At 43.1% G+C, this 14,390-nt stretch overlaps 1 protein-coding gene across 3 annotated transcripts in view; it reads right to left on the minus strand.

Annotated features, from left to right (window-relative positions):
• Nucleotides 1–14,390, minus strand: part of TDRD15 (tudor domain containing 15) — a 247,330-nt gene that overhangs the window by 113,850 nt on the left and 119,090 nt on the right. The window contains exon 2 of one of the 3 annotated variants that reach the window (XM_085610615.1): nucleotides 8,109–8,170. The exons of the other annotated variants lie outside the window; for them this stretch is intronic. The gene's annotated coding sequence lies outside the window, so the exon portion shown is untranslated. The remainder of the gene's footprint in view (nucleotides 1–8,108; nucleotides 8,171–14,390) is intronic. 3 annotated transcript variants of the gene reach the window in all.

The raw sequence follows: 14,390 nt of genomic DNA on the forward strand, positions 1-14,390 counted from the left end.
GGATTCTGCGTATATACAGAACTTTGCGTAGAACCCCAGGACCTCAGTGAATTGTGGTGTACCAGAAACTCACCTCAGAACCCAGAACCCAGTATCCGGCTAGCATAAGTGTCCCATTCGTTATCCGAGATTTAGCTCGGCGATCCCAATGAAAAGACAACCCAGAACAAGCTACTCAGTGTACTCTCAGGAATGGTGGGAATCGGAAATACCTGTTTGTATATTATTCTCACATCAGTCCACAACAAGAATCAACAGAGACACGGTGAAAATAAAAAGAGTTTATTTTTATAGACCACGTGTCCTAAGATGCAGTACTTTGGCTAATACAAGCAGACAAATGATTAAAATCAAAACCATCAGCATCGTTACAATACCATAGAATATAAAAGGGGTGATCATGTTATAATGACAGTGGATACTACCACCTTCCCTTTACTAAGAAGCTAATATTATTATTATGCTAATAGAAGGTCTCTTAGGCTTGAATAGGGGACCCCATACCTCAAAGATCAGCTTAGTGAAATCACATCACAGGAGCATCAGGAGTCTTCTCGCAGGAAGGCTCGTCTTCGGTCTGAATATTAAACATGAGGGCTGTAATATTAAAAGCACCAACTTTCAGGTATTTTGTAGCTGCCTGTGTGTTATGGCTAAATAATGGGTCGATCAACCTAGAGTGGAAAACATGCATTGTCTAACAACCCAGACTGTTTGTCACATCATGTACAGACCAAGGTCGCTGCGCAGAGCTCTGGATGGTAACAACAGATTGCTCTCGTGTGAGGCAAAGCTCGAGTCAGCAGTTTGTTTAAGCAATAACATGTGAACGCAGTGTCGTGCGCAAAAGCAGCAAGATGGTTTTCTAACATCTAACGTGGTTATGCTAACTTAACAATGTATGTACGTATTAAGGGAGTCCTTACTACAACAGTTCATGTTTTTAATCTAGATTTTATCTATTTGTATTTCTTACAGGAGAGAAGGAAGGGGCCCCATCACTTGACAGCACCTACACGGGCATCCTACCCTTTTCCCTTTGATTTCACCTGCACTATCCATGAGTCTCACAATTTGTATCCTTAACCAACAGCTCTTATATTTATCTCTTATGTGTTACTTTCAGAGACTTTAATAACATGTCTGTAATGTGGAGTTCAACATTATCATGTTTGAGTTCGATGCCCACTTGGGCAATTTTACCTCACTCCTCCACTGATCCTGTCTCCTTCACATTTATTTCAGTGTATTTAAGCGCAGAATTTATACGTTAACACGTTCTCTGCACTCCTATCACATTCCAACATGGATTCTTGTTCATACCTAGCAGACGGACATGTAACCATTAGCATCTTTGACCTATGCACTTGCATTATAGTTTACGAGTGATTGTTCCACCTACAAACCGTGTTGACACTGATCAACAATTTTGTATCCCTTGATGTGGACAGCAGTATATTTCCGTGATGTATTTTGCATCGTGCCAGATACTCATATTTGTATGAATGCACTTTGGGATTTACTCAGCAGGCACTATTTATATCTTTCCTTTTCTCTGCCTAGTACTATGACCATGCACTTTACTTTAATTTGTTTGTATTGTTTACCTACTGAGGTTCGTGCACAGTCTAAGATGGCCGCCCATTACGGCTTTGTCTGTGTCTGGTTGGCGGAGTTAGTCCTATTTTGTTGTCCATTTTCATTTGACCGCAATGAGATGCAAGACTGTGGCTGTGTGCCGAAACGCGTTGTGTGAATTAAACCTGACCTGCAATTTCACTGGGGACTTCGTCTTCCTTTACTGAGAGCATACTGAATCGTGGCATTTGAATTGGATATAGATATATATATATATATATATATATATATATATATATACATACATACATACATACATACATACACACACATATATATATATATACATATATACATACACACATATATATATATATATATATACCTGTGCTGCTTTTTTCTGTTATTATTTATATTTATTTTATTGTATTTCATTTTATTTTACTTTCCACACCAAGCATTTATAAGTAAGGCATTTAAATTTGTTTTTACATAAATGTAAAGAAAAATTATTTTTTACAAATGCCGGCCTCAATGTGGAGTGAGTCTGTTCTCATGTGTACCTATGACTCTTTCTTCTATGTCTATCTTAAAACCTGCTTGGTCATGCTTGGTTGTAAATGCCTTTATATGTAGCCACTTCCTTTCCTTGAAGTGACTTTGACAAAGACCGTGAGGTTGAAAACGCGTCAGTCAAAAAATGTTTCTCTTCCTGAAATCCTGAGTGCGACTCCTACCTTGTTGTTGTGAAGCTAGAGGGTTTTCTCACATTTCACAGCGGGTCCAGCGCCCGCCTGCTCGCACCAACCCCAGCTGGTGGATGTGGTCAGATGAAAAGCTGGTGCTTTGATGTATGTTTACTTTCCCGATTCCCGCCGCCGCTACGGAGAAATCTGTGTGCTGAACCTAACAAGCATCGGGACTGGTTTCCTGGCAACGTGAGGAGCTTCCAAGGAGAGTGGGTCGCGGAAGCGAAGGAAAATTGAGTTCAGCGTCGGCGGACTCTTTCCGCTCTCAGAGGCTCTGAAGCACGTCCAGTATGTCCCGTCTCTATGGTCGAAAGCGGCAGGGGTGCTCCGATCGCTGCCTGACCTAGTTGTGTCTGACTAGGTAAGGACGCAGGAACGGAGAAGGATTGCCACAGGAAGAGTTTATTGTTTTGAATATTTGCGTGGCAGGCCGTGCTGTTAGGTTGGCGGCATGTTGGGAGAAAAGACTGTGCCGTGACAGGAGTTCTCTTGGAGTATTTCTACGACGGGATTTCTAAATCGCTAAATCACCAAGTGAACCAGAGGACAGTGGTTTGTGTCGACTCCGGTAGCGGCTCACATGAGGAAGTAGTTTTAGCCGCACTTGTAACTTTTGACTGTCCCTTTTGATTGTAACTGCAACTTTTAACCACTGCAGTAAATTGTGATCTATGGTTACTACCTCCTTCCCGCAACACGATCCCCGCCATATATCGGCACCTACAAAGGACTAGTGGTACTGTATTAAGCACAGCCACGGGGTATTTTTGTTTGATTGAGAATACCAGCGATTACTGGTAGCTGCTTTTTCTTAGCCGACTACCCCCGCTGCATGACAGACCCGGGAAGTGATTGCCGGGACCAACTGCGAAAGTACATAGATCGAGGGATCGGTGAAATGGAGATATCTGGCTTGATATTTTGCATATGAAAGGTTTTGCCAGAGGGGATTAACGTAAGCGGCTATCTGCCGGCATGATCCATTCATCATGAGTGAGGCAATGCGGAAACGGATGGACGTTGCCAAGTCATTATTTGCCTTCACTGAAAGTGATACTAATCTAAATGAGGGGGCAGGAGGCGTCTTACTGGGCGGCAGCGCATCTACACTCAAACAGGAACTATACAGATTAGAGAAATTGTGCAAGAAGGAGATCAACAGGAGTTGGGAGGTTATTTCGCTCCACAACTACATCGAGGTGGAGCGCGTCCCACGTGGACTCAGATTCTGATTACACCTACTTATCAGAATCCCAACCCCAAACTCCTGGAGGAATGGTCTGCACTCATGGCCTCCACATGCAGGCAGATGCTGGAAATGCTAGCCAAATACGCAGCCCTCGAGCTGGAACAAGTGGAGGCAGAAATCAAAACACTTCGAAAAATGCTGGACAAGCATGAATCTCAGAGTGAGATCGTTTCCTTTCTAAAAGATATGCACGCCAGGCTTCTTAAGTATGAAGAAGGCATCAAATCCAAGAAGCGCTGGAAATTTATAAGGGACCGCAATGATTATGCCCAAGCCCGCATATTAACCTTTGGTCACAAATATGATTCAGCAAGGAGAGATTTTGCGCAATCCGAGATGACGCGCACTGTGGAACCTGGAACCTCTGAATCAAGCTCGGATGTTCCATCGGATCTGGACGAAGCACCTGGCACTTTGGCACCGGTATGAGGCCCCTTCCTTCACTGACTGAATACCGTTTTTTACAGGAGAGCCTGGGTGGAAGAAAGAAAGCACCCAGGGGAAGACGAAAAGGCAGAAACAACGTGCAAGAAAAAGCCAAACTAGGAGAGGAGGCGAAGGCCAAAGACAACGAAACGCCCTATGGGAAAGGACAACGGTGTTCCAAGCGCAACAAATGATGGGTGAGCAATCTAATGTTAACAATCCCTCTATCATTAACATCTCTTCCCACAACCTTACTAATGAGGAACGTGCTTTGTTAGAACTGGGTTTATCCTTTTGTCCCACTGCGAATTTTAAGTTCCCAAGAGCGCGCATTAACATTTTTGCTGTTTATAAGGAAATTAAAACTTATCAAAGTCCACTCCTTGAAACAAGGTGGGCTGTCCCTGCCTTAACACCGTTACTCAGTACTCAGAGCCCGGCACCTGACCCCTTGACTATATGTGACACTGATCTTTTGGCAGCGGCAAGAGAGATTGAGCAGGGCAGCAAAGACTGGGACACGGATAGGGATCTTTTGATCAGTGTGGGAATCACTATTGATCATGAATCTAGGAATGATTTTAAGCCCAAATCCAGATTCATTCCAGTGACCCTCCATGATGGAATCAATACTTATCATGAGATGATTCTATCGGAGCTCATGCAGCTCTGGGAGAAACAAAATAATTTCTTTGGCAATAATCTCACAGCTGAACAGAAGGTGGGCCTACTATCCTTGCAGAATGCCAATTCCTTTGTCATTAAGCCCTCTGACCAAAGGGGGGGGAACGTTGTATTGTGGGACATCAATAAATATAAGACCGAAGCAATACGGCAGCTGGAGTTCTCAGGCAGCTATTTAAGATCAAGCCAAGCTGAATACAAGAATACCATTGTCCAATATCATCAATTATTAGAGACATGGCTTGGTCAAGGGACCCAGAGACATAATGAATTTCTCTTTCTGATGACCGAGAAACCAGCAGCCCAGTGTTTTACATGCTCCCTAAAAGGTACACAAAGACCTTGCCAATCCACCTGGGCGACCCATCATTGCAGCCAACCAAAGCTTACTAGAAAACTCCTCCATATACCTTGACTTCTTCCTCTGTGACTATGTTTTTAATTTACCATCCAATTGTAGGGATACTATGGACTTTCTTTCCAAAATACAAGGCATCCCTTGGAAATCCTCCTATGTACTTGCCACCATTGATGTGGTGTCATTGTACACCTGCATCGAACATGATCTAGGCCTAGAAGCATGTAAATATTTCCTACGTAATAGACCCATGTCTATGTTTGATCACACTGGATATGCTGCATTTTTGCTTGCATAACAACTGTTTTTTATTTGGGGACACATGGTACAAACAGTACACAGGTACTGCGATGGGGAGTTGCTTCGCACCTAGTTATGCCTGTATTTTTATGGGATGGTGGGAGGCGGAACATCTCTGGCACCAAGGCAATGGATATTACTCAGATAATGTAATCCTGTGGACCCGCTACATTGACGATATTTTTCTGATATGGGATGGTCCACAGGATTTAATTGCTGGACTTTCCATTAATAGCCTCAATCTCAGGTTCACCAGTAAGATTAATACCACTTCCACTAGAACATCCAGAAATTCAATAGAAGTTCTTGATGACACTATACACACAAGCCGGTTCAGAAAGGCTACTGCCGGGAACAGCATTCTACACGCACAGAGTCACCACCCAGAAGGCCTTAAGAGAAGCATCCCTTACGGAGAGCTCCTCAGAGCAAGACGCAATTGCAGTACCCCACAGGCATTGTCCAAGGAACCAATAAACATGGTTGACTACTTTAAAACACGGGCTACTCAGGTAAAACTATTAGAGCAGCCATTGAGAAATCTTCCAGTAGAAACAGGGACAGTCTCCTGATCCCAAGAACACGAAGAAAGGACAAACAGGAAGTTAGGCTTATCACTACTTTTTCTAATGCATCCCAGGCACTGCATAAAATTGTCAGCAAACATTGGCACCTAGTCAGGCAGGATTCAGTTATAGGTAAGCTGGTTAGCCCTAAACCACACATCACTTACCGTAGGTGCAAATCCTTACAGGACACACTGGTACATAGTCACCTTACACAACAAGCCAAGAGAACAGGCACTTGGCTGAAGGAACTCCCCAGCTTCCACAAATATGGCCAGTGCAAGGCTTGTGCTAACAGCCAGAATGTAAAAAGTTACCCGTTACCAATTGGAAGGAATGAGAAAATACTTTCTTTTATTTATTGCAATACTGAATATGTTGTTTATGTTGTGACTTGCATTTGTGGTTTGCGCTATGTTGGTAGCACTGTGTTTCCTGTGAAGAAGCGTATACTTGAGCATCTCCGCGCCATCAGAAATAGGGATGTTACCTACACTATTGCTAAACATTGCGCGCTAGAGCATGGAGAGATTACTGATGTCAGCTCGAAGATCTCATTTTTTGGAATCGACAGGGTTGCAGTACATCCACGCGGAGGTGATCGAGAACACCGCCTGCGACGTTTGGAATTTGAATACATCATTCGCCTTCAGAGTAAGGCGCCTGGCGGCCTCAATCGAGAGGAAGACCTTCATGTTCATCTAGGATGAGGAGATATCATATACCTGTGGTGCCCCAACATTTTGAACACTGAATATATACTCTTTTTTCCTTTGGCCCACTTGCAGTCCCCGCCCTTTCCTTTCTCCTGCCATTCCATCTCTATAGACGTATTGCTTTGGCAAGTCTAAATTCAATTTCTCCCCAAATATTCCTTCGGCCGCGACTTCTTCGAGCGGCTGCTTGGTTGAATGGTATGCACAGCCGCCACGTCTTGATTCTTTATACACTGGGGGTGGGTTTTTCCCAGCATGATCCAAGCTTTTCCTTAGATAATTTTTCTGCTGATACACTCTTTGTGTGATTTTTTATCATTTTGTCATTCATGTTTTTACTTTAAATCCTTAGCCTAGCCATTTAGCGCCCACCCAGAGTAGTTGTCTCTTGCGGAGCCTTTATATTTATAGAACCTCCCATTTGGTAGGTACTATTTATGACACTTCAATTGTTTAGGTTTTGGTGTTTATTTCCACCAAGGCTATTTTGTTCGCATCTGCAATGCCACTTGGCAGTTTCACTTGCTCTGGACGTGCACCATTTCATCTTGGTACACAATCGATGGGATTATTCTTTCTTTGGCACACAGCGGTTTAAGCTTGCGCTAGTATGTTGGCCTGTGCTGCTTTTTTTCTGTTATTATTTATATTTAATTTATTGTATTTCATTTTATTTTACTTTCCACACTAAGAATCTATAAGTAAGGCATTTAAATTTGTTTTTACATAAATGTAAAGAAAAATAATTTTTTACAAATGCCGGCCTCAATGTGCAGTGAGTCTGTTCTCATGTATACCTATGACTCTTTCTTCTATGTCTATCTTAAAACCTGCTTGGTTGTAAATGCCTTTATATGTAGCCACTTCCTTTCCTTGAAGTGACTTTGACAAAGACCGTGAGGTTGAAACGCGTCAGTCAATAAATATTTCTCTTCCTGCAATCCTGAGTGCAACTCCTACCTTGTTGTTGTGAAGCAAGAGGGTTTTAATATATATTATATATATATATATATATATATATATATATACACAAACACAATTCAGTAATCGTAGATAATGTGTGTGACCGCACCCAACATGCAAGGGTGCTCATATTCCAAAAGTTGTCTAATCGCTAGTGCATGATAGTGACCCTGAGCTCAAATACCATCATTAGATCACATCTCGCCTAATAGGCGGTGTGCGTGAACTGTCGCACATTTTTTATTTTATTCTCATTAATGCATATCTCCTTGTAATAATCAAAGACGCTCAACCACACTGACTCATCTCCGATCAATAAATTCCATTCATAATGTATGCCGGAATTCTGTGTCAATCATAGTATGTGGCGTGCCAAGCATGGAGTAATCGTATGTCATACAAATCATCGGTGTGCACATCACTCATACAATAGTGGTGAAAAAGGCATCGCATTTGGTTCAATGACAAAGGACGTCTAAATTCCAATTGGTGTGTCCAATGGCGCTCAAAAATCCTTACCCTAATTCGGGGAACAACTGGTATCTCATGGATAACGGCACGGGCAGCCTTGTAGTCACACGCTGTTGGGAGAGTGAGAAACTACACCGTTAGACTCCCGCCAACATTATACAAATAGCACGCGCATTACCTTAATCTGACGTGACAGTAGTGAAACTGACTTACAACTTCAAAGGTCCTAACCCGTGGGCCACCAATTTGGTCTCCGTATATCCCAGCTCTATATATGCACAGAGCTGGTCTGAGAGCTCGCTTAAATGTACAAGCCAGACTTTCCGGATACGGGCGCGTGTAAAGAGCGGGGCTTATGCGAGATGTCATACGTGTGTGTGTGTGTGTGTGTGTGTTCGTGTGCGCGCGTGTGTGTGTTGACAGGAATACAGGAAACCACGGACGCTCATGGGGACTATAGTTGTGTTCGTGTGCACTACTAAAACATTATACTCCTATAGCTGAAATAGTGCTGGACAACAATTTTAAGGCTAAATCAAAATGAATATGGAGGGGGGAAGATTGAATCCTCATTCATGAGAAACCAAGCCCGTGCCCACAAAATATGGGTGTGTGTAGTGTTTAGAGATGTATCCTACTAGGCTGTGATCTGACTTAATGTGGAGATAGTTGGATCGTGCAACGTGCACAATACTCAGAGTATATACCATAGTATAGTATTGGTAATATATATTATCTAACTAGATTTATCAAATGCAGGGCCAGAGGGACGAGCTGCCTTCTTTTAGGTATTAGATTTTCTGGAAGAGTACTCTTAAAACCAATACTCGGAACAGTCATGCCAGATTCAGTGATCAACCATATCTCTCATTATAAACTGAAACTGAGTCAATTATAGTGTGCTCAAACCACAACCATATAATGACGTGTTGGTTCGTGCAATGTTAGCAAGGGAACACCTATGTTTAAATGGAAATAAGGGTAAATGGAGGGCTTCTGGACATTCACTACCAGATAACTGTTGGTGATCACAGGTAGTGACCCTGTGTAATTAGAGGGTAACCCAGAGTGGATTTAAAAATGACCGCTTCCATGATCCCATGTATTGATTCAGTTTCTGTTCAACATGTTTCATGGTAATGAGTTGTTCAGTCCTTTTTTGTCTGTACCTATTCTATAGACCCATCGTTGTTCTCTCTCCAAGAGTCTCTTAATGAGATTAGGGCCCTCTTTAACTTTTTCAATTATGGTCCATTGTATGTCTTGGTCGTCGTGATTCATTTAAACATAGTGGGCCGTCTGTTTGGTCGCTGGAATTTTACGTCTAATGGTGCTTCTATGTTCACCAATCCGTAGCTTGATTTTTCTGGTTGTCATCCCAACATACATAGAGTAACAAAGGAATATGATCATGTAGACCACGTTAGACGTATTACAGTTAGTGTGGTCTCTTTGCGCCCAATCAGACTTGAGACTTAGGTTAATGCTAGTGGTGTGCTTCGTAAAGGGACTTGCCACACAACTTCCAGAAGGGAAGTGACCCTTCACAGGTGGTTGATTCCACAAGGTCAATTGCCTCATGTGCGTGTTCCCAGTTGTCCGTGTGAACCAGTGTGTTCCGGATGCTACGATTCCTACTGAATGAAAACATTGGTTTCTCATATGTAAGTTTGTTAGACGTGCGAATGTGTCAATTTCCGTTAATGATTTTCTTTGTTATTGGAGGAGGAACTGTGTGTGGTAATACACATGAGTGCTTTGGTCTCTTTCCTGATGTTGGTTTCCAACAGGGCTTCACCTGGTGTACTGTGTGAAATCTTCTTGGCTTGCTTGATGACCTTCTGGGGGTAACCCTTCTCCTCCAATCTCCTGGTGAGGTTTCTGGCTTTTTCATTGTAGTTCAGGTTTCGAGCAGTTTTCTCGTACCTGAAGAAGAGAGATAAGTATTCTCCTCTTTTTATGATGCGCGAAGGTTACAGCTATCTGTTCCTTCAAAACAGACAGACAGATAGAAAGACCGATATAGTGAATCACTGTCAACGCCAGGGAGGGAATCATTTGAGCCCTGATGAAAGCCCAGGACCCTTGAGACCATTAATTTGTTGGCAGATTATTTGGGTGATAGGACCATCACTCCAAGAAAAACCCGTTTTTACAGTTTTTTTTTAATATCCAATACGTCCCCGTGAATAAAAGGGATACCTGGGGAACGACGTAGGATTTTTATCTTTAAGTCCCCAAGGCCTACATCTCTTAAGAGCTCCCTGTAATACGGTCGAGCCCACCCTGACCTTTAGGAGTCAGGGTGAACCCGATGATGAAGCATGACACCAATGGGGTGTGTGAGGGTTAAATAACAAAAGGATTTGTTTCCTTTCCGCAATCTGCTGTGTTCAACACGTAGGGATTCTATGACCTCTAGAGCGTAGTTCTGGATGGATACATGTAGGAAAGTGGATAAACACGCCTCCCCATAAAACACTCTAAAGTAGGAAGTAGTCCAGGCAGCAGCTAATTCTTCAAGTTCAACGACTGAGTAATTCTGTTCCGCATCGGTCAGTGAACGTGAGGCAAACGCTATGGTCTTTTCCTCCTAGCCAAGCATCTGTGATAAAACAGCCCACATTCCTACTGTGCTGGCATCCACCATGACAATGGTTTTCAAGTCACTTTGATAAGGTACTAACATGTGCAATATTGTCTTTCCGCCCAGATGAATTTCTTACCCTTCCTCAGTAACTCTCTCAGAGGCTCCATTTTATAAGCAATATCCTGTACAAATTTGGAGTAGTACACCGTTGAGCCCTTGAAGGACCGAAATATAACTTTATCATGTGGTGCCTCTGCATAAACAATTGCGCTCACCAAATTGACTTTGGGCTTTACCCCCCTCCCTTGTGATCAATACCACTGCCTCTTCCTTCTGCCCACAATGGTCTATTATATTGCCACAGCGTCTCTTGCCAGTCCTGTATTGTTGGTTTGTTGCCCCTGCCCCCCTTTCCACTGCCCTCCATAGTCTGTTGTGCGCCACTGCCCTTCCTGCCTGTCCAGTGTGGTCAAATTGTTGCCTCTGCACTCTCCTACCTGCCTTCAATTTTCAGAGTCTGTGCCCCTGGCCTCTGCCTCTCAACAGTATCCCAATGAACAACTAGATAGCTAACATTCTATATTTATTACAAAAGAGTGGAACGCCCGACTTCATCTTGATGTAATCAAAGCTGTAATACCTAGAGCATTTCCTTTAGCAATTACACATATGAGAGGGTCTTATTTGCATCAAAATTATGGTTAGTGCTCTAAAAAACTAAAATGAGGACATATTTTCTGAGTTTTCAAATAGGGACAAAGCACTTTTAAATTATTTGTAATCTTTATGTTTTTTTATCCAGTTGACCACTTGATTCAATGTTGCACTTAGGGGAGAGGAGGTGGTGTTACTTCCAGAGCTGCAGACTTTGCAACTGGAGAACCAGGTTGGAGTTTCTGCTTCAGCTCAACATTCTGTGATTCTGGTCAAATCACTTAATCTCCTCATGTCTACAACCAAAATGAATTTGATCTTGTGTGATGTAACCAATGCTCATGTAAAGCACTCCAATACCTGACAAGTCTGCACTATATAACACTGCAAAAACACAAAATAATAAGTGTTTTGCACACTTCTGTCATTGGGCTACACGTGGGCTACATCTGGGTGATATTTGTGCTGCATTTGGGCTCTTTTGTCTCTGGTGGCCATCTTGGAAGATTTATTTGTTATGAAGTTTCCTAATTTCCTCATTTACTGCAGTCTCCACAGTAGGAAATGCTTTCAGTTATTTACTTTGATTCCATCAAGAAGGTATTCAGATATGTCACACATTTGCCATAAATTCTGAATGTTAGCACGCTAGTTGCTCATTAGTTCACTGTAGTAAAGCTACCGCTCACCAGGGAAGTCTGCTGCTGGTATTCAAAGTGCATGTTTCAGTCTGCATGTCAGAATTTTTTTATGAAATAGAAGAGGATTAAAGAAGTCAAAATGTGCCCTCATTTTTTTTTCTTCAGCACTAATCATAATTTCTATGGCAAAATGAACCCCCTCATTGAGTTCCTTTTTAAATTAAATGTTTTAAGTGTTACCAGTTTATTCCAATCAAGATGGCTTCAGGTGTGCCATACTTTTGTCATAAGTAAGACAGTAAGCGCTCTAGTTGTTCTTAAGAACACTCTGGGACATTCTGTCATTGGGCTATACTTGGGCTACATCTGGGTGATATTTGGGCTACATTTGGGCTCTTTTGTCTCTGGTGGCCATCTTGGGAGACTTATTTGTTATGAAGTTTCCTAATTTCCTCATTTACTGCAGTCTCCTCAGTAGGAAATACTTTGTTTTTTACTTTGGTTCCATCAAGAAGGCATTCAGATGTGTCACACATTTGCCATAAATTCTGAATGTTAGCACTCTAGTTGCTCATTAGTTCACTGTAGTAAAGCTACCGCTCACCAGGGAAGTCTGCTGCTGGTATTCAAAGTGCATGTTTCAGTCTGCATGTCAGAATTTTTTTATGAAATAGAAGAGGATTAAAGAAGTCAAAATGTGCCCTAATTTTTCTTTCTACAGCACTAATCATAATTCCTATGGCAAAACGAACCCCCTCATTTTGTTCCTTTGTAAATTAAATGTTTTAAGAGTTACTACTTTTTTCCAATCAAGATGGCTTCAGGTTTGTCATAAGTAGGACTGTTAGCGCTCTAGTTGTTCTTTAGAACACTCTGGGAAGCAGCAGTAGAACACAAAGGAATCAACTGACAGTCTCTGCCCTTGTTGGATGTACATGTTTTACTGAGAATGTCAGACTTCATTCTCACATGACTGAGAAAGATAATGTGAATTTACAGAAAATAAGCTCTCAGTTTAGCTTATAGATCACCTTCCAAACCTCTGTGGGAAAAGCATGAGAAAATAGTTCTCTCAAACATGATTCATGATATCACAGCAGAAGGCTTTTTCACATTGCAAAATCACCTTAGAACACACCACAGATGTGGATTGTGGAAATTTTGACATTTTTGCGCTCTCCGCGGAACGCGAAAATGTCAAATTATCGCAATTTCCACAAGCGGAACGGAATTTTCGCCCAGGCCTAGTCTGCACATGGAAACAGAGGGCTGGGGACAAGGGGGCAGGAGCAGCAAGATGACCATGGAGGTCAGGCAGGATGGGCACTAGAAGCAAGACACACCATGGAGAGCAACAGTGAGAGTATGATAGCATTCACACAGACCATCGAGGGAAGGTGGGAGGGGGTCAGGGACAACTAGCTAAAAAGTTGTAAAAAGGGGCGTGGCCTCTGAACACCTCTCTGCAACTCCCTCAGGCCATGCCCCCTTCCTTCACCATTGTGCAAACGCGCCCCGTGGTGAGTTGTAAGTTGGGGAATTCATTCTCATTCAATACTGAGGGTCACTGAGGGCCAACTAGACCAACAGGTATCTCCAGTATACGCCAGGGAGATGCGTTGCAGACAGGTGTTCAGAGGCCACGCCCCTTCTTACACCTCACTGCAACGCAACTCTGTGGTACTTACTGGAGGTACCTAGTGGGCTAGTTTGACCCTAGGGACCCTTAGGATTAAAGGGGACTTAATCTCTCAACTTAGAACGGCCACAGGGCGCGTTTACACAGTGGTGAAGGGAGGGGACGGGGCCTGAGGTGATGTGTGCAAACACGCCCTGTGGCGCGTTTTGAGTTGGGGAAATAATTCCCCTTCAATCCTGGAGGGACCCTGGGGGCCAACTAAGCCACCAGGTGCTTCCAGTAAGCGCCACTGTGCTGCGTTGCAGAGAGGTGGTCCGAGGCCGTGCCCCTTTTTACACCTCTCTGCAACGCAGCTCTGTGGCAGTTAGTGGACATACCTGGTGGGTTAGTTGGCCCCCATGGACCCGCAAGATTCAAGGAGACTTTATCCACCAACTTAAGACGCCCACAGGGCATGTTTGCACACATCACCTCAGGCCCCCCTCCCTTCATCAGTGTACAAACACACCCTGTGGCGCGTTTTAAGAGGTAGTTTTAATCCCCCTGCCCTATTAAATACTAGGGGCTTACAGAGGAGGTCATGCTAATCACAAGGATACCCCAACGCATAGTGTTCCCTAGTGTATGTAGGTGTTTTCACTGTATTCTAAGTGTCTTTTAGCAAAGCACTGGCTCTAGGACTGGATAGTCAGTCAGTTACCACCAGTCCCGTCTGAAAAAGTTGAGGGTACAGGATGATTTTGTAACAAGGTTTCTTTCTGCTCCTCAGTTTGTTCTTATGCACGTCTTCCTTCTTCCTGCAATTT

The sequence above is a fragment of the Triturus cristatus genome, chromosome 6 (assembly GCF_964204655.1).
Source record: "Triturus cristatus chromosome 6, aTriCri1.1, whole genome shotgun sequence".
NCBI classification, from domain to species: domain Eukaryota; kingdom Metazoa; phylum Chordata; class Amphibia; order Caudata; family Salamandridae; genus Triturus; species Triturus cristatus.